The sequence below is a fragment of the Passer montanus genome, unplaced genomic scaffold, assembly GCF_014805655.1.
Source record: "Passer montanus isolate IOZ18808 unplaced genomic scaffold, ASM1480565v1 scaffold32, whole genome shotgun sequence".
Taxonomy (NCBI): Eukaryota; Metazoa; Chordata; class Aves; order Passeriformes; family Passeridae; genus Passer; species Passer montanus.
Window position 1 is genome coordinate 7506522 of NW_024367930.1, and position 23209 is coordinate 7529730.

At 41.1% G+C, this 23209-nt stretch overlaps 1 protein-coding gene and 1 long non-coding RNA gene across 8 annotated transcripts in view; one reads left to right on the forward strand and one right to left on the reverse strand.

Annotated features, from left to right (window-relative positions):
- Positions 1-23209, forward strand: part of ELMO1 (engulfment and cell motility 1) — a 301412-nt gene that overhangs the window by 205522 nt on the left and 72681 nt on the right. The window contains exon 1 of one of the 7 annotated variants that reach the window (XM_039715068.1): positions 15169-15326. The exons of the other annotated variants lie outside the window; for them this stretch is intronic. The gene's annotated coding sequence lies outside the window, so the exon portion shown is untranslated. Of the gene's footprint in view, positions 1-15168; positions 15327-23209 lie in introns of those variants that run through there. 7 annotated transcript variants of the gene reach the window in all.
- On the reverse strand, positions 20634-23083 carry LOC120505006. Its single transcript, XR_005628158.1, has 3 exons — positions 23016-23083; positions 21408-21532; positions 20634-20934 (listed from the first exon to the last, which is right to left on the reverse strand). It is a non-coding gene; the product is annotated as an uncharacterized LOC120505006 (long non-coding RNA).

Sequence of the window (23209 nt, forward strand, 5' to 3'; positions counted from 1 at the left end):
ATCTAGTTACAGATGAACAGTCCTTCTCTAGTGATCACATATGCAATGATTCATGGAGGGGCATAACCTTGAAAGGAAAATCATTTTCAAACTTGATTTCTGTCCATTTATATAGCCAGATGGGTGCACCAACAAAGAGATGGATTCTTCAAGCCAAAAATAAAGGAAAGGGAAGGACATCTCAACAAAACATCTGTTAATTGAAACAAGAAAAGAGTATTTTAGTGTAATCCATTCCTTGGCCAGCAGCTTGTCTTGTCCTTTCCTCAGTGATGAAAGACTGTGTTGATTTCAGCAGTGGAATCTCTTATTTGTGAAAAACCTAGCCATTGTTGGCAGAGGGGATTTTATCCCCCAGATTTCTAGTGAAGTCAGTGTGTTACTGTAGAACACATACAGGTCTGTGTAACACCCTGGAGATGATAATTTTTAAAGCTGCTGGCACTTCATACGTTCAAAGCACTCTTCATTTTCATCTCAGTGGGTGCTGATCAAACCAATAAACTTTCTCAGCCTTCAAAAAGATGACTGAGTGGAAAGCCTGATAACCAGAGGAGAAACACTGGGTGTAGGTTATCTGTGCTAACCGCTCTTTTTCTACTCCACAGAAACCTTTTGCACTGGAAAAAAAATGCCTCAGTTGCATGTAGAGTGTGTTAGTGAAGGGAAATGATATAACCTAACTGGAACTGTCACCAAAACAGCATATTTTGTGATATTGCCCCTGTCATTCCTGTCTAAAAGTGTGGATAATAATCAGATCCCAGGAACCACTCTTGTCTCTGTATTTTTATTTATTCTTTCTAGGATGTGTTTTTGTAGTACAGTTAAATCAGAGGTGCATGGCATATGGCTTTTTGCTGCATGAATTGCTGCTGATGTGAATGTCAGTGGGCATATAATACCAGATTTTCATTTTGTGAATCACAATGCATGGAATTCAGCCTGAGAGCTCCCCAGACTATAGACCTTATTATAGGCAAATAAAAAAGGGAAGGAAGGGGGAGAGGTGATGTCTCGGATATTTTGTTTCAGTTGAAATGAGGTTATCGTGATGAATGATGCAGCTGACAATGAGATTTTTATAGCCTCTCTTGGAGTAGCAGAAAAGCTTGTATTATTGTTGGTTTGCTTTAAGTAATTGTAATCTAAATAGCACCGTGGTTGAAAAGAGCAGCAGAAATTTTTCATATGTGTCTTGTAAGCAAAGCCAGGGTGCTTATTTGTTTTTGTCTCGTCTGTCCTTACATAAATGTCCTTCATTGTTTGCATCTTACATCTCGGTATTGTCTTGATTGAATATGTCAGTCACCATTAAAGAGGCGTTTGCCAGTCAGTGGCTGCTGCTGCCTGTCTCTATTTTTAGCACATGAGGTAACTGGCCAGCAGCTGACAAGCTGATCCTGCTACCCGATGATGAACCAGTGTAAATTAAGGCTGGCTGTGATAGAGGCAGATGGGAGGGAGGGCTGCTGGAAGGCAGCGTGAGAGGGAAGGAGAGGATGGTGTGTGGGTGCAGATGGGCTCTCCTCTCTTCTCCTTCACCCACATCAGCTGTCTCAATGTGTATCCACACCATGCACACTGGGCCAACACAGGTACCTGCCTCTGCTGGCTCTCTGTAGGTTACATTTATTAGATGGTCACAGGTTAAACCGGGCCTTGGTGTGCTTCATGTGAGCTTCCTCAAGTGCCCATACACTACATGAGAGGGAAAATGGAGGAGGTGAGGGGTTTAACACATACTTTCTGAAGACAGCCTTAGGTTTTGCCCCACAGAGTATTTGGCCTTGAGACCACAGCAGAGGCAGCTGTTATTTGGGATGGTAGTGAAGCTTAGGCACATGAACTTGGCTTCTGCCACTTTTCCACTGAGAGCTAAATAGCTTCCCGGGGGATGGAGGGTGTTGTGTGTGCCTCAGAGAGTGGTAAGGCTCTTTTTTCTTTGCCCATTCCCCTCTTCACTGTGGATTTGAATAGCATGCAAAAAGTCTTGTGGATTTATTGATGACTAAAATGTAATTTATTTGGAGGTTCCATCCCAATTTCTTGAGTTACCTTTATATGTTGTTCATGGTAAACAGAGAAGCAAGGACCCCAGTAATACATATGAAAGCTGAGGAATATCACCTTAAAAGCTGAGCACAGGAATGGAGACAGATTTGATACTGTGACAGTATAGTAACCCAAACAATGGGGAGAGGGGAAGGAACAAATATCAGGTTGCTTGAAAAAGACATTTGTGTAGATGATTAAAGATCTTGCCATGTCAGCTGAAGATATTCGTGCCACGGCCATGAAACTGAAATGCTCAAGAACCAATCCTTGCATCAAGAATGTCAAGTCTGCTTCTAAAAGACTTCTGTGAAGGTATCTGGAAAAACAGCTTTCATGCATGCTTTGAATTCTATGGCAATTTTTTTCTCTGAAGACTTGTCTTCAGATTTCAAGCATCAGTTTTCTGTCTCAGGGAAACTGACTGATCAGAATCTCAGCAGTAAGAGCTTTAAAATTGCAGTTCTATCCATTTTGCTTAACTAGTACATGCTGCCTAGAACTTCTGTTGTACTTAATCAAGAGCCCAAAGGAAACCACAGATCTCATCATATCATTGTTACACTGTCAGCCTCTTCAGAAGCAATTGACCAGCCAATCATAGTGAAAATAACATCCCTAAAGTCACCAAGTGGAAAAATGAAACATATTTTTTTGTAAAATCAGATATGTGAGCTAAAGAATGTAATCTCATAGCTGTCAGGATTCTGAGATTCCTTCCAAAACCTCATTTTTATGTAAGCTAGGCTTCTGGAAATTGTTAAAGGACTGTTACCTTCCCTGGGGATCTAGAAGTTGTTAAAGGGCTGTTTTCTTCCCAGTCATTTTCTTTTTTGATCTGATTGTCATATAACTGGTATTTCTTCATTTTAAGGCCTATATGTGATTCTTTTGAAAGCTAGGACTGGATGTAGCAATCTTACTGAATTTCTCTCTTTGTTCCTTTAGCTTCTCTCCATGTTCAGTACTCAAATCTCCAACAGGATTTGTTCCCCCATACTTTCTTTCTGCCTGTCCTCTTTCCTTGGAACAATGGCTTGCCTTCCAATTGTACTTCCACCTGGCTTAAGGAGGGTGTTAATGGCTTTTCTCACTCTCTAGCTGGGGACACCTGCTGACTATTTTGGGCAGCCATACATCAGAAAAGACCCTTTCAGGTCATAGAATATTGAAAGCTAGTTTTTGGAACCAGGATGGGTGTTATTGGCAGCTATGTATTTTCGGCACTGGTAGAAAGCTGAAGGCTAATTAAAGGCCATTAAAATTGTAAAATCAAAATTACACACACACATGCGTTTCTTCTTCTTAAAAATTGATCTATATAGACAAAAAAGTCTTACCTCAGAAGCAGTGGTATAAATACAACTTTTTAATAATGATGACAGAGAACAAGACACTCTTTTATCTAGCCTAATTCTGCACATAGTGGACTTCAAAGTTTAATTTACTTAGAGAAAAGAACTGTCTCCACCAATCTGGGAGATGGACTTCATGTAAAAGATATTTTATGTGTGCAGCTTGAAAATTGATTCAGTTAAATACACAGCCTGAATGGCCCTTTGCTGTGTAAAATCTTTAAAGTACCAGGAAAAATCTTTAAACTGGTGGTTCTGCTTCAGGAGAAAAGAAAGAAAATATCTCCATAAAACTTATTTACCTTTGCATGGGTTAAGAGTGTTTTATTGCCTTGATGCTTTTAAGCTCCAGAGAACAGGATGTTTCATAGCTGCTCAATTTGCTTTAGTTATTATAATTTGAAAGAGTTTGATGATTCTCATTTCCTTCTCTACGCTTCTTGCTTTTAGTACTAGAGTAACACTTTGGTATCTTGCATTGATTTTTATGATGACCAGGGTTTTGATATTAATTTCTGCGGATATTTCCTTTGATACTAAAAGCTGAGGATGGGTGACTGGCAAAGCAATTTGAGGACCCAGAAAGAGCAATTTCATGTTTTACAAATGTTATTGTAGGTCCTTGCTTGTAGGATGGTCTCTGGGCTGATGAGTACCACAAGTCACCAGTGCACCCTTGTGTGGTGTGGACTAACTGCACGCTGGGTTGCATTAGCTAAATCACAGCCAGCATGGCAGAGGAAGGGATTATTTCCCCCAGCTTGGCCTTTATGAGGCAGCAACTGGAAGACTGTGTCCAGTTTTGTGCCCTAGAAATGGGGAGAAACTGATGAAATAGAGCTAGTCCAGCAAAAGGCTACTAAAATGATTAAGGAGGATGGAGCATGTGGTGTTCAAAGGGAATGTGAAGGAACAAGATTTGTTCATTCTGGAAAAGGCTAGATTCAGGATGGATCCGGTTGTACCTTCTGCCATTTTTATAACAAGAGGGATGAGGAGAAGATGCACACCCTCCTCAGAAGTATGCAGAGAACAAAGAGAAGTTGCAATGAAGAAAACTGTTGGGATGTAAGGATAAAATACTCCTGACTGCTGGTACTGGTGCAGCTCTTGAACCAGTTACAGAGAGGGATTATAAAATCTTTATCACTGGAGAAAAACAAAACTTGCCCAGAATTGCCCTGAGGAACCTCACCTAATTATGAAATTAGCTTTGCTGTGTCTGCAGAACTCAATGCTTAGAACTGTCTAGCAACCTGAATTATTTTGTAGTTTTATGGTTAAAACTACTTTCTCATGCAATAGGATATCTTATCCAAATAGGAAAAAGTGGTAATCTCATTAATCATCATTGAAACAAATTCAGATGGAGCATCAGCCAAGCTCATAATTTTTTCCTAATGTTAAATAAAGCGTAGAAGATAATTGTGATGGATTCTGTGGCCCCTTTAAGAAGTCAGGCTTTCCCCATTAACTGCAGTGATCCATTTAAAGCAGTTTTAACTTGTCTTAGCTCTGACAGGTGAGTTGTTACTACTCAGGGGCATTCAAGCTCCTTCAGAAATGTGATGTTGAAAGCATTTCTTCAAAATTTTCTTGCCAACATTTACAAAAGTATGTTTTACTAAATGTTTACCACTGGCTATATGAGAGCATAGCTGACATGGTAATTTCTCTCACCACAGAAACTTGTTAGCCCATTTGAACCCTAATACTTAAAACAGGCAATGTGTGTAGAGCCATGTTTGCCTACTAGTGGATTGGTTTTGAGGATTCTTGCTGTGTGTGGCTGGCTGTTGAGGTTTTGTGGTTTTTTTATAAGTGCTTCTCTTTTACCAAAACCTTGCTTTTGCTAAAGCTCCATTGCTTATAGGTTCTAGCTTCAGGTGCAAACTGTCATATCACCATCCCAGGAAGTTTCAGGTATTTCTTTTAAACACAGGTTTATGACCAAAAGCACCATTTAAATTGACAGAATATACAAGGGGTGAAAAAGGAGAGCAGAAAGGTGATAAGTCATTTTTATTAGGATAACAAGGATGTATAAATGATATCTTCCTGAATGTCACCTGAAAAGTTAGTGGTAGAGATGGGAACTTAGCCCACACCTCACTTGTCAGTGCTTTGATGACAGGACAACTATATCTTGATTTCTTTTCTCATATGGTACACAATTCTGTTAGCAAGGAGAGGGGTTTTTTTTCCCTCTGTGGTGGAAGGATCTTCCTCATTAAAGCAAAATATTTACTCTTTGTTTACATCCTTTAAAGGTTAAAGTAATCAAGTGGTTAGATGCAGTGTTTGCTGCACCTTTGGTGTCAATGGCTGAAATGAAAATGTTTAGCAATTTGAGACAGTAACAAGAAGGATGAGGATAAACTGAAGAGATGGCATTCACACTGTCTTTTTGTGCACAATCTCTCATGCACAGTTAGAAGCAGTAAAAATTTGAGAGCAATTATGAGACAACCAGGGCTCTCAGAAATATCTTTTTCCCTCTCTCTTGAAATGACCCGAAAGAATGCATTAAAATGACAAATTAAATAATCCACCATTATTTACCAGTAAGTGCATACGTGAGCACAGAGTTGGCAATGTTTGCCAAGGCAAACCAGGGCACACTGTGCCCACAGCACTGCAGCTGGCTTTGTGGGGGGTGGGCTTCTGTGGCTGCCACAGGTGTTAAAGATGCTCTGTATTGGGCAGAAAATAAGACAGGACCTTGAATATAGAAACCTGTATGTTCCTGGTGCCTGGCTCCAGCACAAAGCAGCAGTGCTCTTATTGCCAAGGAGAGATTATGCCTTGGCCTTTCTGGAAAAAAGTTCCCTGCTGTCCAGATGTGAAAATTAGTTTCTGGCTAACACAGAAGTGTTGAGCACCACTTGAAAGGACAACAGCTCAGGTGTGGAAGGCAGCCAGACCTCACTGCAGGCTGTGGCTCGGGTAGAAAGGCTGTCCACAGTGACAGTATTAAAAAAAGAGTTATAAAAAAGCTTCCAAAAGCTTTGCATCCTACAAAGCAAAGCTATTCTGATTAAACTGATAATTTCAAAATAAAACGGCTGCAGAGAAACCAAGAAAACCAGCAAATCCCTTCTCTCTGTTTTTCCAGATAGTACAGTGTTATTTGAAAAAAAAATAAAAAGTTAAAAATTTATAAATTTATTTATAAATCAAAAGAAGAAAGGCAAAAAATTGTACAAGCAACATTAAGCTGCAAAAATTTTCCTTGGACACATTGCAGTACCTTCTCAAAGCAGCATATGGGATTTATTCTGGTGACTCTAATTTTAACATGAATGGGAGTCACGTGGAATACTCCTGGCATACAGCTTTGAAAATATATCCCTGCATGATTAAGGAAGACTGAAATATTTTTAAACATCTATTTTTGTTTGGTTTTTTTTTTAATCAATTCTGAAATGTTTTTAAAGGAAAGCATTAATGGAATGAAAATGGTCCAATCCTGAACAAAGCAGTAATGTAACAGGTAGAATTACTACTGGCTTAGCACTGTAGATATATTTGTGTTTCAGAGGCTGGGTAATGAAGAGTGAAGAAAACTTGGAGTTTGTATACACTGTTGCAACTGCCCCTGCATTGCCTGACCTTTATAAATTTGTCTCTTCACTTGGAAGATGAAGTAATCATTCCACCTACCATGTGCAAAGAGCAGAGGGTTCAGCAAAGACAGTACAAGGCGGGACTTGTCTCTGCAATGGCAATTGCCGTGCGGCAGTATTGACAGCATCTTTAGCTCGTGGATGATCGAGCCTGAAGAAATATGTACTCTGAAGATCAACTAGAGAGAGGCTCATTAGCGGGAAGGAAGTTCTGAGCAGATGCAACAGCCCTGACAAAGCGAGCCAGAATGCTGATAGGGCTGGGCCTGGTGTGTGGGCTGAATGTGAAGCGGGGTTGCTGCAGGGAGGTTCAGAGAGTCCTTTCTGACAGCCGGTCCTTCCTACCCATCTTCAGAGAAAGCAGTCTTAACAGCTTCTTGAAATGTTTTGAAAAGGATAAGACAGAAAATGTCCATAAAACCATATTGATGAATACAGACATGAGTATAGTGAGGAGTATGGACAGTCATCTGGTGTCCTTCTAAAGATGCTGAGAAAAAGGGAAAAGTTACTTTTCCTTTTCTAATATTTTTTTTAAATTTTTTTCCTCACTTTTTTTAAACAGAGAATGAAAGGTTAATTTTTATAACTTTAATTTTGTGGGGGCTGCTGCTTCCGTGCTTGAGGATCTCCTCTGATTGTTCGCAATACATACTGCCTGTCTTACTAATATTTATCTATCTTGACATCAGAGAGTGATTGAGGATCTCCTCCGATTGTTCGCAATACCTTATTGCCTGTCTTACTAATATTTATCTATCTTGACATCAGAGACACACAAATAAGGAAGTTGCCTGCCTTTTATTCTTTTCACAAAATCTTCACCAGTGATATCACAATGCTGAGCTCACCTGTCCTTTTTATCTCTTGACTTTGAGTGGAGTTTCTCCGGTCATTCCAACAGAGTTGCCACTTTCCAGACTTAAACATGAGATGAAACAGGCAGCATAAAGAAAGAGTATTTATGCTGGCTTTATTTAAGCAGGAGACTTCATTTAAGCAAGGCTATTTATATAGCAATGTTATTTATACTACATTTGGCTGTGAATGGGCGTGTGTGGGCACGCTTCTGTTGTGCATGCGACACGTGTTTGGGGTATGTATATTTGGCTGCACATTTCCATGTACAGGGATTGAAAAAGTGGCTGTTAGTGTCTCTGAGAAGGGGATGTTTCCAAAGCCCAGTTCAGGGAGACATTGAAATCCTCAGGAACAGATGCCTGCTGCCAGAGGCTGACAGAATAGAAGCATCAGTAGCTCATTTTGTGTGCTCCGAATTACCTTATGAGGGTGTGGATGGAGGACATTGCCCTTTCTAGCTGAAGCTAAGTGCACGCTTGCAATAGCTCCATGGTAAACAGCCCATACTGTTCATTCAGCTTATGTGAGCATTCATTTGACTTCAATTCCTGCATGGGGTGGAAGCAGACAGAATACGTTCTTCTCAGGAAAATTTTTTGTGTACTTGCTGGACCTGGAAACTGGACTCATGCTTTCTGTTCTTCTCATTAGCTGTAGTCTTGGCTATCCCTTTCTGCACCACCAGAGCCTTCTGGCACTTAGCCTTCCATGCAAGCCTGGAGTGCAAAAGCAGTGCTAAGGGGATGTGAAAAACATAGATTGACCGTCATCAATAGCTATTAAAATAATAGTCTGAAGGTCCTTCAGCAGCAGCTGGGAAGGTGAACCAAGGCAAAGATAACTCTGTAATTGAGTTGTTTTCAGTGTACTCTTTCTAAACATCATCAACTAGCATTGTCAGTCTGGCCTTAAAAGGTGTACAATCACAGCAATTCAGTTCCCTCTTAAAGCTGCTGGGTGTCTGATTGTTACTCTTAAATAACATACAGCAGAAGCTTTTAAAATTAAAACACACACATAGAAAACTCTTTTCAATAAAAATCACATTTCTTTTTCCATAATGCTTAGACAGGTAAATACTGGGATTTTAGAAATCCAGAGATGTTTGCTAGCATCATCCAGTGTGATGGTCTTAAGGGTCTGTTGGATAAAACCCAAAGCTCCTGCTTCAGGTCTCACACTACTAATCTCTTCTCCATTAGCAAGGGAGAGCATGAGCTTTGTGTGAACAGATTTAATCTTCCTGTGCAGCAGATGTGCTGACACATGGGTTTCTGTAGTCAATGGGGTAAATAATCTTCTGTTTAAGTAGTTCCTAAGTACCTATTTATGTAATTAACATATTAAAATACTCATGCATCATTGTTTAAACAGTGAGCCATGACAGAGTCAGACTGAGTTCAGATAACTGAGACAGATGACTTTTTCCTTTATTTTGTCCATCCTATTGCACTTTGGTTTTGTTAAAATCAGAAAAGCTAAAGTCATTCTGTTGCCATTTCATATGATCGAGTAGAGATTTAAGTACTGTCTTCCACAAGAAGAAAAGCACAGTGCACTAATGAATAAGATGGAGGGGGAGGATGCATGCATGTAATAGAGGCAAGACTGAGCACCTAAGGGGCATAATTTGTTTCAACAGTGTTAGAATGATGTACATTCCATGGTGCCCATCCTACGGAGAACCAAGCATTAAATGGGAGTCTTAGGCTGTTTGGATTGAAGATAAACCTGGCTGCTGTTGCTTGTTTGGCAGTCTGTGCAAAGCATGAGCTGGAGAAGTAGCTAAAGATGGAAGGTAAAAGGCTGCAATGATGTGAAATTGTTCTGTCCTGGCCATGTGTACTCCAGACAAAATGATTGAATGAGAGAACTGAGGTTATAATGACATGACTGAAAATGCTCTTGGTATGTTCTCAAGGATTTTGATACAAAATTTTGATATGTATTTGAAAAGTGTGGGCAAAAGAGGGAGCAGGAAAAATCCTAACCCCAACAGTGGATGCAGAATATGTGATAGATTTGGCAGATAGTTCTCATATGGTCTGAATATACTGAAAATTTTAAAACTCACAAGGTGATTTTTGAGCCTCTTGCAGTTTTGTATTTAAGAGTGCTATGTGACGAATCCTGAAGCCAATGATATGTACTGTGAAACCTTCTGCTGTCTACTGTCTGGATTTATTATAATTGATTTGAAATTCTTCAGTGCCCTCTCATGCTATATGACTGCAATGTGTGTTTGAAATGGCAAGACTTAAAGGTTGCAGACAGCTGCGGGGGCTTGTGTATTTTAAGGGCTTTTTTAATATGATAGCTATCCAAAGACAAACTATGATTGTATACGACACTGCCGCCAAACCTAAACATCACTTGAGGTTGTTTGTCTGCTGTACCCACTGTCAAGGTTAGAAATAATTTTCTTTTTTTTTTCTTTGTGCATGTATCAAAAACTATGCAACTCTGAATTTGTTCACTGTGACAGAATAGTCTTCCTCTAAGCAACCCAGTTTCTCTTTTCTTCCTTTTTCAGACTAGGTTTCTTATATGCAGTTGTGGTGCTTCTCTTCTTTTTGTGTAGTTGGTTCTTTGGGTTTTGTTTTTCTAAGATGTGGATATTTTGGATCTGTATCAAAGAGACAAGGTATTTCAGATCTTCTTGGTGTTAACATTAGAGGTGCAAATGGAGCCTACAGTCATGTTGTCTAGACTAGGAAGTCTCACTACTCAAACTACATGTAATCATTTAGCAATAGGAAAACTGAGAAATATTCATGTCAGTTCCTGTAGCCAATTTCAGGATTGTTTGTAGGCTGTCTTTGGCTTAGCTGAAGAGCTTCAGTTGTCAGGGAAGATAAAGAAGAATTGCAAATTCAACACCCCTAGACAGTCATCATCCAGACTACTGCTGTGTATGTCCAGGACTGTTGTATGAAATTCTATAAAACTCTGATTTCATTTGTATAAGACAAGTGCAGATTTTATTTAATGCACATCTTTGTACCTTGAAGTCTTTTAACATGTGAATGCATCCTCAGAATGTGGGCAACTTACGTGGTGGTGCAGGAGGAGACTTGGGTGCTCCCTGTGGTCAAAGCACAGGGGAAGGTAGTGAACACCGAACACACTCATTGGTGCTTGGATGGTGGAAATGCTTTGCAGAATGAAAGGTTCTGTGGTTCTGTAATTAATAGAGACCTTCTGGGTGCTGTGGTGGCAGATCCCCTCTGAAGGTCATGTCTAATCTGATTTGCAAAGCTGTGTTACTGACTGTTTTCAGCAGCTTATATATCACTTGTGTGTTCCTAGTCAGATAAGCTTTGTGGTTTGTAGTCAAGCTGTCTTAAATGGCAGACAAGATAGATGTCTCTTTATGCTCTGGCCCAGCATTTTCATTTTAATTTGTGTTTATATGTTACTATGCAGAAACTTCTTTGTGATGCAATAGTAGTAGGGGAAAAAAAACCAAACCAAACCCTCAAACCTGTTTATTTACAATGAAGTGTAGGGGCCACCTGATAAAAGAGTTATGAGGTTTTCTCATGCTAAGATTTGGGAAATACAAAACTAAATGTGAAATATGGCCTCGGAAGTCTCTGAAATATGTGTTTGTATTATCTACAGATAGGTCCTAATTGATGCTTCAAGAATACAGATGTGAAAGGGAAATGGGTAGGTCTTCCTGGAATATATCAATAGAACTAGCTGTTTCTGGTGCAAATCAGCTGCTTCTACAAATGGACTTTTGAAAGGGCTTGACAGTTTACTCAGAATTAACAGGTAATTTATGGCACTGGAAGAGGAGTCACTGGAAGCCAACCATCAAGTCTGTGACTGGGGGACTCTTAGCTGGTTAGCCGTCTTCCCCTTTAGGTGTCTAGGCTAAAAAAAGAAAAACCCACGATCTAGAAGGATGAGTAAGCATTATATCATCACTGATTGTTCCTCAGCTCCCACACACAAACAGGTCTTAGCCCATGACAGAATACTGGCAGGAGCTGCTGTCGGATTGACAAGTAGCAGCTTTGGTGTGAAGCCTTCCTGGAAATCTTTTATACTTTTAGTTGAACAGCATCATTTTATCGTGCTATCTTAGAAGATTTTTTCACAAATCTTATTTATTATGCTGCTTTGAAATGCCTGGATTTTTCTAGCCTTGATTTCTGATCTCCCTTAAAAGCTTTCTTAGATATCTGTGTCCTGTCCCGCTTTAGATTGCAATGAAATTCTTAGTGTGTTTATTCTCACAACACAACCTTGTGAGGAAAAGAAATGCAATTTGCAGGGGAGATTGCTAAGAAAATAAAGAGACAAAGGTGAGATTTCATAACCTTAAATCTAGTGGCTTGCTGTCATCAGAAGTAGAGATCTCTGGATCTCTGGACACTTCTGCTCCTTTCCTATGAAAGAAAAGATTTTAAAAATTGGTCTTCTGAGTTCTTGACTGGTTGCCCTAATCTGGGACATAGTCTTTTTCCTGTCAGCTTGTGAAATGCAGATGGGAGTTTTGGAAACTGGGCCAGGGGAAAATTTCTCCAGATACATCAAAGTTGCACTGCTAATCATTATTTTTGACTGCAGTGGGGCTTTGTTTAACACAGGACAGCCTATTGAAGAGTTTTGAACTCTGTATCACATAACAGGAAGGAACAATTTATTTCATTAGGAACCTCTTCAATTTAATATTGGCTTAAGAAATATTAATTGCAGAGACCTTCTAGGAATGTGCTATTTGGTTTTTGTTGTCCAGTAGAATTTAAACTTGTTGGTTTCCATAGCTATTTTAAGCTCTACATATTGACAATGCTTCCAGTCCATGACATGACAATAACAGCTAGCAAAAATAACCTTGAAACTGCTGAAGTGTTTCACCCTTCACAGACAAATGACAGAGCATGCTCCACACTCCCAGACCACCCTCTCCCATGTGTGATTTGGGTGGGAGAGGGATGGAATGGGACAGACTGCTTTTTTCCACAGCAAGTTCTGTCAGCAAATCTAGGCTTTTTAATTAGCCCTCATTCCCTTAAAATGTACACTGAATATCTTTCCACAGTTTAATATCTCAGAACTGAAAGAATGACCGCAAAAGCTGGCAAGCTCAGGGTAATCCTTATGGTGATGGTGCTGCTCCAAAGGCAAATGAAAAGCTGGAAGGACAGCATTGCCAGAAGAGAACCCTTATGGCATCCTCGGCCATTACAAACACAGTTCTCTCAGGAGCTCATTGCTATGACAAGAATTCTTATTGAGTCACAGATGCCCTGAAAAGCCAAATCTCTGGAGTAGCTGTCTTTTATGGCCTTGTTCTTGAGATTTGGAAGACCTTTCTGAACTCTCAATTAGACTCAGGTAGAAGACACTTAACAGAAAGTGGCATTTATTGTACACCGAGATGAATCTACCTCTATTTACCATTGGAAATGGAGTGGAATATTATTAGTGCAATATTATTAGTGCAATATAGAAATACTGAGTTTTTTTAAGAAGGGCTTTAATTTTTTTAATCTTCTTTTGGTCAAACAAATGCAGATCAGGGTTCCTGAAAAAGGAATGTATCCTCATTTTTTTCATCTAAAATTCTTTCTTAATACCATAATAATAGTATGTCAGTGTCTCATGGTTTGTCTGAAGCTATCTTTTTAATATAACTGCATGAACTTGATCTTTCTCCTAATTTTGCAGTTTCAGTAACAGAAACATGAAAAGCATGAATTTTTTTTTTTCAGTTGTCCCACAGAAAGTCTGAGGAGCAGCCAGAAAATTCCTCTAACTGCCAAACTGTTCCTTTGCTTACTGCATTGGTGGCTTAGGAATCTTTTCTTTCTCTCTGTTGTTGCTCCTTTCTTCTAATGATCTCTCCTTCCCTATATTGTCAGAGGTCAGGACGGAGTTTTTGTCAACCCTTTGGGCATCAAGATTTCTTAGTAGTGTGTTTCATCAGGCCCTGAGCAGGACAGGAAATACCCAGTGTAGAGTTAGTTGCATGAAGATTCAGGTCATTGTCTGTGGGTGCCAGATGCATTTTTGGAGGTTTCCAAAACCTGTCTCAGATTTTCACCTTCTTTTGGAGAGATGCAATATATGGAACTAGAAAGCAAAATCCAGTACTTTGACAGTAGTCTTCTTGTCTGCTGGTAAGTTACTTAAACATGAAATGTGACTCAGGTGTACTATTTGTTGGAGCAAGCCCAAAAGAGGGAAGATTATCAGGAGGCTGGAGCACCTCTCCTATGAAAACAGGCTTGAGAGAGTTGTGGTTGTTCACGCAACCTGGTTCTTCAGCCAGGAGAAGGGATGGCTCCAGGGAGACCTTAGAGCACTTTCCTTCATTGGAGAGGGACTTTTTACAAGGGCATGGGGTGACAGGACAAGGCATAATGTCCTTAAAGTGAAAGAGGATTCGTTTAGATTAGATATTTGGAAGAAATTCTTTACTGTGAAGGTAATTAGGCACTGGGACAGACAGACAGATGGATACCCCATCGCTGGCAGTGTTCAAGGCCAGGTTGGATGGAACTTCAAGCAACCAGCACTCATAAAAGCTATCCCTGCCCATGGTAGGAGGGTTGGAATTAGGTAGTCTTTAAGTAGTCTATGATTGTGTGATTTGGGAACACAGTACCTCCTTAGTGTATGCATGCATGAATACAAGTGAGTACTCCTGGGGTGTGTGCACACACATACGTGTGTCCTGACGTGATTGCACAGGGAGAAAGGCAACGTGTACACAGCTCTGTCTGCGTGTACTTTCCCAGCATGTATGAAAAGAGAGAGCAAACTCACAATCAAATAAGCAGCGCGAGCAGAGGGAAAAAAGATGAGATTGCAGTTGATTATGAGCCTGGCAGCAGATGTGCTACACAAATCCAGCCCGCTGCATCCAGGCTGTTTCCATGGCGATGGAGCGAGTAATTGTGGAGCTCCGGCGCGCTCCCCCGCGGCCCCCGCCAAGGTGGACGCGGATGCCGGGGTCCCCATCAGCGCTTCCTCCGGGTGAGCGCCGGGCTCTGAGACACGACGAGCGGGCGGCGCGGGGGGAGCCCCGGAGACGGGGATCTCTGCTCTGCTCATCCCCGCCGTGCGATGGCAGGATGCGAGGGAAGCGGCGCTCTTCCTCGGAAATACGGTCTCCCGAGATGCTAAATAAGCGGGCAGGAGTTTCCCTGCCGCGGGAGTGGGCTGCCATTGGCTGCCGCCGCCCGCCCGTGCCAATGGGAGCCCGCCGGGCGCCCGGCACATAAGCGGAGCTGGGCGCGGAGCGGGCAGCGCGGCGGGCGGAGGCGCGGCCGCGGGGCAGCGGCTCTCCCATGGCCCAGAGCATCGCCGCGCAGCGCCCGCCGCCCGCCAAGGGCAGCCTTGAGTCATCCGCTCGCTGCCGTGTGGGAGGTGAATTTGTCACCGGGAGCGATGGAGCTACGAGATCTCTGTAAGTAGAGCCGCGTACTTTATGCTGCTGTTTCGGCCCGGGCATGGGGCGATTGGCGGTGTCGAGGAATGGCAAAAGCAAATTAGTAGCAGCTGTAGGTAGCCCGAAGGATTCCTCGGTTTTGTATCGCGTGTTGCGAGGTGTGTTCTTCCCAATGGTCTCAGGCATCGGACAAACTAGTTAGCTGTTTGCATTGCCTTGGGTGGTTTCTTTAGCCTAATTGAGGTTGGTCTGTGGAAGGATGCTGTGTTCTTCGGGGTGTTTCAGATCACCGCTGTGTTTGAAAGGAAAGCGAACCATTTGGAGAAGAATGTTGCAGGCACAAAAGTCTGAGGTGCCCACATGAAGTCACCAGTATTTCTGGTGTCAGTATAATAATAACGGGTATGTTATTACAGTGATTTGTCAAATGCCAGTTCAGACCCTGAGCCAAGAAAACACGAGTTGCTCATCATTCATCACTGTGTTCAGCGCAAAAAAGTCATTGCTTTTCCTATCCCTCCTGTTCATTTTCTCTTTTTCTTCAAATTGGTTTATTCTTCTTCGAAGGCTTTTTAAACCACATTTAATTCAAAAGCTTTCCTATTTGTTTATGAAAGCTGTGAGTACATGAAAAGTGTGAAGAGTTTCCTTTTTCACCATTGTGGGGCATGTGTTGGAAGTTGATTTCTTTGCCTGTTGGGACTCTGCTTTTGATTCTGTAAAGCAGAAACAGTATATTTAGAAAGGGGAGGGAAGTGTGTGTGCAAATCTGTCCCTCTGCAACCCTCAGGGGTTACTTACACCAGCCATGAATTCGGCTCAGCATTGTTCATGTTTTATCGTGACAGGGAGCTTTTGCTGCATGGAGCTCATGGTTGTCTCTGCTTAACCCTCTCAGAGACTGTAGTCATCTTATCTGGTTTGTAAAAATACATAGGAGAAATGGCAGACATCGGAAAAAAAAGATTTAGAAAAAAAAACCTTTTTGTTTTTTCACCCTGTTCCTGAGCTTGTCAAGTGTGTCAGGTATTTTATAGTAACCAAACTAGGTGCAAACATCGTATGAAGCTGGTTGCATTTTTGGGATCCATTTTTGGTGTCTTATGTTCATTTGAGAACTTAACATACAGCTTCATTTCCCAGCATTAGGAACTGCTGAGAAGTCACATTGCTGCCTGGGAATCTCAGGCTGAGAGTGTAAATTTCTTCAGATTTGGTTTAACTGGTCAGCTTTGCTTTTGCCTTGCAAGTTGTGGCAGGAAGGTGTGTACATGGAGCTTATCCCTCCAGTTAAAGGAATCAGCATTGCCTCGGAGTTGATTTAAAAAAAAAAAAATTGTCAGTGTTTTGAAGAACTGATGGATCAATACAAATTAAAAAAAAATACAGAACATAGAATTCAGTTCATCAATACTGGGAGAGTGTCTATTGGTGTGCGTAATACTACTCCTCTGTGTGGTTTTGAGTGTTTAACCTGATGTATAACAAATGCAGGAGGGACCCCTTATTAAGCTTGACTTATTGCTTTTTCTGAAGACACAGATATAAGTCACTCTTCCCTGTGTTTCCCAGGGGTGTTTGGGTCACCTTTTACTGAAATGATGGCCCCAGGCATTCTATGGCACTGGGCTTAGAAAAAAAAAATATGCATTTTTCTAATGCAAAAAAGAGATAACTGTTAGCTCTTATTGCGATACCTGTTTTTGTTCAGCAGTGATGAAAGTGCCAAGAATGTTTTTTGGGTTTTTTTTCAATGAGGAAGGTATTTTGCTGCTATGTTACCTTCCCCAGGGTCTTGTATCATTCATTTGTATTTACTTAGCACTGGTGCAGCTGAAAATCCCATTGCGTACGGCAGTCTAGGCAGAGATGTGCCCACTCCCCATCCTGAAGGTGGATGCTTTGATCTAGGCTAAGATATTCCATAAAAATCTGTAAGAAAGCTTGGACCTTTGCACGCCTAGGCGTGGGTTGGTCCTGTCTCCAGGCTGGTCATTTTTAACACCTTTGGGTTGCATCAAAATGAAGCTTAAGTGCGCCTTTGAGGGTTTTTAATTCCATACCTACTGCCTTCTGCTTTATTTTATGATTGCTGATGTGAAAGCATAGAAGAACATTGTCTTTTAAGGTGACTGCAACTCTTAAGATGATATTTTTATTCTTGTTAGCACTCCAGGGACATAGTTCAAACAAAAACCTCTCAAGTTTAGTCACCAGTGTTAGGCAAACACTGTATTGTGATGGAGCTCCTCTCTCTCCCATAACCTTGTTTGAAGGGATTTTTTTTTTTTGCTTGTCTATCCCTGTGCATTAGCAGATAAAAGGAGGGGGCTGTGGAGGGAGGGAGGGAGAGAGACAGCCTATAACTGCTAAGCACTGGATCAGTCTGTCTGAGGGCTTCAATCCCCAGTGGTGCCTGAGGTGGAAAAACCCGTGTTGCAGTCAAAGCCATGCTTGCATTAGATTTTTGACCTGATGGTGCAGAGAACTGTTGCTCGTTGTTAGTGCTTGGGGATGATCTATGTGGGAGAGGCATTTCAGATTCCCAGGCTATAAGAGTTCCAGCAACAGAGGAGTGAGTAGGCTTCAGTGAGAGCTGTGGCATGCTGGCAGCAGTTGGGAGGATGCAGAAGCTGAAAAAAAAATGCTATCTTGGGTAGCTTTAATTGGTTGCATTGGAAAACACTTGGTTTGATGGGCTCATATGTCTTCTAAAATGCTTGGTGCCAGACCAAATTGGCATAGCTCCATTGACTTACACGAGATGCCACCAGGCATTGATCTGATCTTCAGTCTTATGCTTATATTTTTCTTGGAAGAGTGAGATTTTCAGAAAGGGAGCAGGTTATTTTTTTTCTTTCTATTTGCCTCAATGATGGTAAATTGAAAACTGAAATGGAATAGGCATTCCAGAGGTTTTGTTTTGTTTCTATGGGTTTTAAGCTTAATGGGTTATCTTTTATCTGCTTGTAGAGCCTTATACCCATATTTCAGTGTATACTGGAAGCATAGAGCAGAAATTCTGATCTAAGCTTTGTATATGTCGAGAGATATTAAATTTGAATATTTCATTATTTCCCTAGGTCTTAACCCTCCTTCAGTTGTAAAATGACCTGGTGGTCATTCATGTTCTAGGTAAACAGATGCTAGAGCCACCAGTCTTCAGTTTTGCCTCAGTTGTATATTGTTTTCACCCCATTATTCAAGTGAGTTGGCACAAATTTTTACACACAGGTGGAGAAAAGGTGGCTCGATATGTTCACCTCCAAATGAATTGAAGACAGTTGTAAGACTAACAACACAAATATAAACAGTTCCTTATTTTTATGTCTGAAAAAAAACCCCACTTTTTTAGAAGAAAAACCTTCTCTGTGCTAAGGCTTGGTTTACGTGGAACATCATGCCACAGAAAACTCTCGTTCCCTGTTCAGTGTATACACACATCTCCAATGGCACATGCACACAACAAAGCAAGACCAACCACAGAATAAAAATGGAACAGCACTAAAACATAGACTTGTGAATTGTGAAAAGCTCATTGATTTGCTTGACACCCATTTTGTTCAACACTGTGCAGTGCTAATCTGAAAATTCCTGTGCGTCACGAAAACTTTTCAGAACAATAAGAACTGTCAATTCCAGCAGATTTTACAGACCTGTCATTATCGTTCTTGTCTTGAAGCACTAAGTGGCATATAGAGGAATTTTTGGCAGGAGTTCAGGACTACTCTTGTAAAGAGGAATCGTGTGGCACTACCTCATGGATATTATAATCTGAAGCTAGAGTTCAGCCCAGCACAGGCTCCTGGAAGCACATCTTTCCCCATCCAAGTGTGCTGCTCTTATGGATCTCACTTGTTTTGTCTCTTCAAAAACCCACAACTACAAACTACTGCTTTTTACTGTTCTCAGATGTAATAACGTAAAAGAAAAAAAACTGTACATTCTTTCTACATTTTGATATCTTCCAGAAAACTAGAACACTTTAATGAAATCATGCCCCCCCTCCACCTGCTGCTTCTCCAGAAAAGAAAAGTGGGAATAGCAGCACCGATGGCCACAAGCAGAAGTTTTTATTAACTCCCTTTTTCTTGAGATCATATTGCTGGTACTTTCTTCTCTTGGAGTATCTGTTAGGAAAATGCTCACACACCCCACATTCCCCATCATTAGGAACTACAGCCCCCCTTAGACACATGCCTCTGTGAGGAGAAGCATAATGAAGGGAAGAAACATTGACTTTGTGTCAGAGAGATTCAAATTTAAGTTCTTTATCAGAGGCCATGTAACTTGAAAGTGTTTTGTCTTCCATACTTACACTTCCCAGTGTAGCATCATCTGCATACATACCTCACCCAAATTAAATAAAGTTTCAGTATAGTAAGGGTATGACATTCACTCTGAATATTAAAATATTCATTCAGTTATGCATCCTTGGTTTTGGTAACTTAGAGAATCCATACATGTTGCAATTAATTGTCAGCATTTTCAAAAGTCTGCAGAGCACAGATCCATTTTTTGTGGACTTCACAAGATTCTAGCAGGTTTTGCTACCCAGGAATTAAGTGGTTTCAAAAAAGCATGTGAAAATCAGACCTCAGAAGACATGCATGACCTCCATTTAAACTAGAACTTTGATTAGCTCTGTCTTGGGTGTTTTAAAGTCCTCTGTGATGCACAAAAGCAATCTTGTAATGGGGTGAAAAATGAGATCTTAGTAATGCTAGCCCACTGTCAAATTAATACATCAAATAATATGCTCTTATCCTGAATCACTGGACTGCTTTTATCAGAGCTTTTGATGTGGCAAAGAAAATACTTGTTCCATAGTTACAAATCCAACTCTCTTAGTCTTCCCTTCTCTTTGAACCTCGGTTTTCTTATGACTTGGAACATCGTGATGCGGAGAGCAACATTCAAAGCTAGGTATTTCAAGACTCACATCCAGAGGCATATTAGAAGCTACACAAAGGGATTTTCTGTAAGTGTGGTTTTCAAATATAGGTAACCTTCTGGCTTGACCTCTGGATCCACTCCCAGTCTGCATTTTAAGAAAAAGAATCTACCCACATACAGTTATCTCCAGTAAGAACAAAGCTGTCATTGTATTCTGACACCTGTAGAAAGAAATGGATATATAAAAAAAAAGTGGGGGGAATTGTGAAAATACTTGAATGAGCTCACATTTAAGAAAGACATGAACCCACAGATATTGGAAGCAAAGGGAAGACTTTCAGGATAGCTGCAGAATGTTTCTTTATTTTTTAGCTTCACCATGTTAATTAAACAGATTTGAAAACATATGCAAAAATAGATTTTCTAGATCCCTACAAATATAGCTCTGCAAGTGCTTTGCCATGAAAGTTAATAAGATTCTAACTTTAGACTGGGGTTTCTGTCTGGTGCCTAATAGAAGCCACTGCAAAGGATGGTGTTTTTTCATTCTACCTTTGCAGCTCTTCATCCAGGTGTGGTGTCTTTCCCAGTTTCCACCCTTTTTCTGGCAAAGATGTAAGTTGTCATAGATTTATCCCAGCTCCGGTAGACACTTCACGAAGGACTGGCGAGAAGATATCTGCAGATTGAGAAATGCACCTCTGTTTGTCTGCGAGTATTTCCTGATGTCCTGCATGAAAGCACCAGAAAGGCGTTGCAGAGCTTGTCCTTCCTCCATGTGGATGGATCGTCAGCAAAAGGCACAGCAGAGTCAAGGTGTGCCTTTTGCTGTGTTGCTGCCTTGCCTCAGCACAACCAGCCTTAGCAGAGCTGTTGGCTTCCAGCCAGCTGGGATGTGCCAGAACGTGCTGGAGCTAAAGCTTTGAGTGCCCTACAAGGGAAGCGTGTCCCAGTTTTTGGCAGCACCACAAGGTTATCGCCTCCTCATCAGATAATTCAGCACGGTGCTGAGGAACGTGTGTGTGGAAGATCCTTGTCCTGCAAGGAAGGTACCTCACAGTTCCTGCGCTCAGCACAAGGGGTTGGAATGTATCTGTGGCCCTAGCCTCAGGGAAGGGAAGGACTGTGGATCAACCAGGCTTCTCTCCTGATCCCCACAGTGCCCTCACAAGGGACCTCTGCTGTCTCCCTCCCCAAACTCACCTTTGGATGCTGGAATTAAGCCACTTGGCCAACAGAAGCTCTTCTCAGCTTTCGGAAAGGGGAGCCTCCCTGATGTGAGACACCTTGCTGTCTGTTCAAGCTCTCAGGGTCATGCTCAGGAGTAGCTGCAAAGAGACACAGAATGAAACCTCTCACTTTTACAGGACCAGTTGCTTTGGTGCGTAGAGTAGTAAATAAGCAAAGGCTTGAGTTAGGAACACCTCTGATGTTTTGTAACTGCACTGAGGAGCTGGGTTATATTTATATGTTAATAGTTGGTCTTGAATTTTTCTGCCTTTAAATGCTACTATAACCCAGTTAAATATTTAATAGAAGAGTGGAAAGTCTATTCACAGCAGTTTCACAAGTACATTTCTTTGTTCTCACTTCCCAACTTACCTTTTAAAATCCCCTATTCAAATTACCACCCTATCTCAAACAGCAACACAATGTTTTGCCATTATGCTTAGAATGTCATAAGTTCCATTTCCAATAGTAAGTGAAATTATGCTCATTTTCATTGGTACTGAAAAGGTACAAGTGAATCTTAAAATAAGTTCTGGTTTTTCATGCATGAAATTATGTATCAGTTCACCTCTGCATGCAGGATTTCTATCATTCTATAGTCATGGGCATCTACTCCAGAATGAATTTTGCACCAATCCCAATAACGATTTTTGTTGCTAAAGGTTGTAGCCCAGTGAATTTCAAAGCTTTGAATTTGTATTACAAATTTAAGGTATAAGCAAGAAACTTTGACTCAGAATGTCTCTGGTGGAGTAAATATCAAGTGTTTCAGGCATACAGTTCTGACCATAAATGTTTAACATTGACCTGGTAAGATAAACAGTTACTGGATTGTGTTCCCTTTTTTTTTGTTTTTAAAGGACTCTCTGTCAGGTTTCAACAAAGGATAAAAGAGACACCTTTCTAATTTTGTTAATTGTTATTGGGTACTAGTAATTGAAAGAAATTTGAATTTTTTTCAGTTGGAGAGATGAATGACAGATTCGTGATGTGAAAAGTGTAGGAAAGTCCCCCAGCTAATTCTGTGACTTTCAACTTAAACACCAGAGCTTAGCTGCTGATTGTTCCAGAAGTTTGCCTGAACTATGATTTAAAAATTTTATTGCACCAAAATCCCAGAGGTTATTGCAGTTTGCAGCAGATAATCAGTGTGTGGTTCTTGTGATTGTGAAGAAATGTGCACATTTCATCAGGATCTCCTGCACAGGCAGACACCTGGGCCCGAATCCAGATCCTTTCAGATCATGCCCTCAATCTGGTGTTCTCATCACTGCCTCTGCATCATTGCTGCTGGAAAACCATTTAACCTAGCAAGGGTATTGTGCATCCCTGATGCCACAGCCCATTTGGAGCACCTACATGTTGCCAGTGCCACAGAGCACCCGTAAAAAGTGAACACAGCAAGTTGTGGGCCACTTTTGGGGCAGAGCACAGTGGTCCTGCTTCACAATTTTGGTCATGTCAGCATTATCCATCGCTTACATGATGATGGTTAGGGTGCAAACTCCATAAGCTGCTTAAAAAGAACACCATTCCAGAAAGCAAAACCTTGGCTGTGTTGAAACAAGGGCTAGAACTCACATCATTTTTAGGCTGGTCCTCAGATTTAAGGGGTTGAATTCCTCCTGGGCTGAAGTGGTCAAATTGCACCATGAAGTCAGTCAAAAGGCATCTCCTCCTAAAGAAAATGAAAGATGTCAGAGAGCTCTGTGTGAGTCAGTTGCAAAACAAGTAACAATTTTGATTACTGATATACAAAAGACTGTTCCACCAGG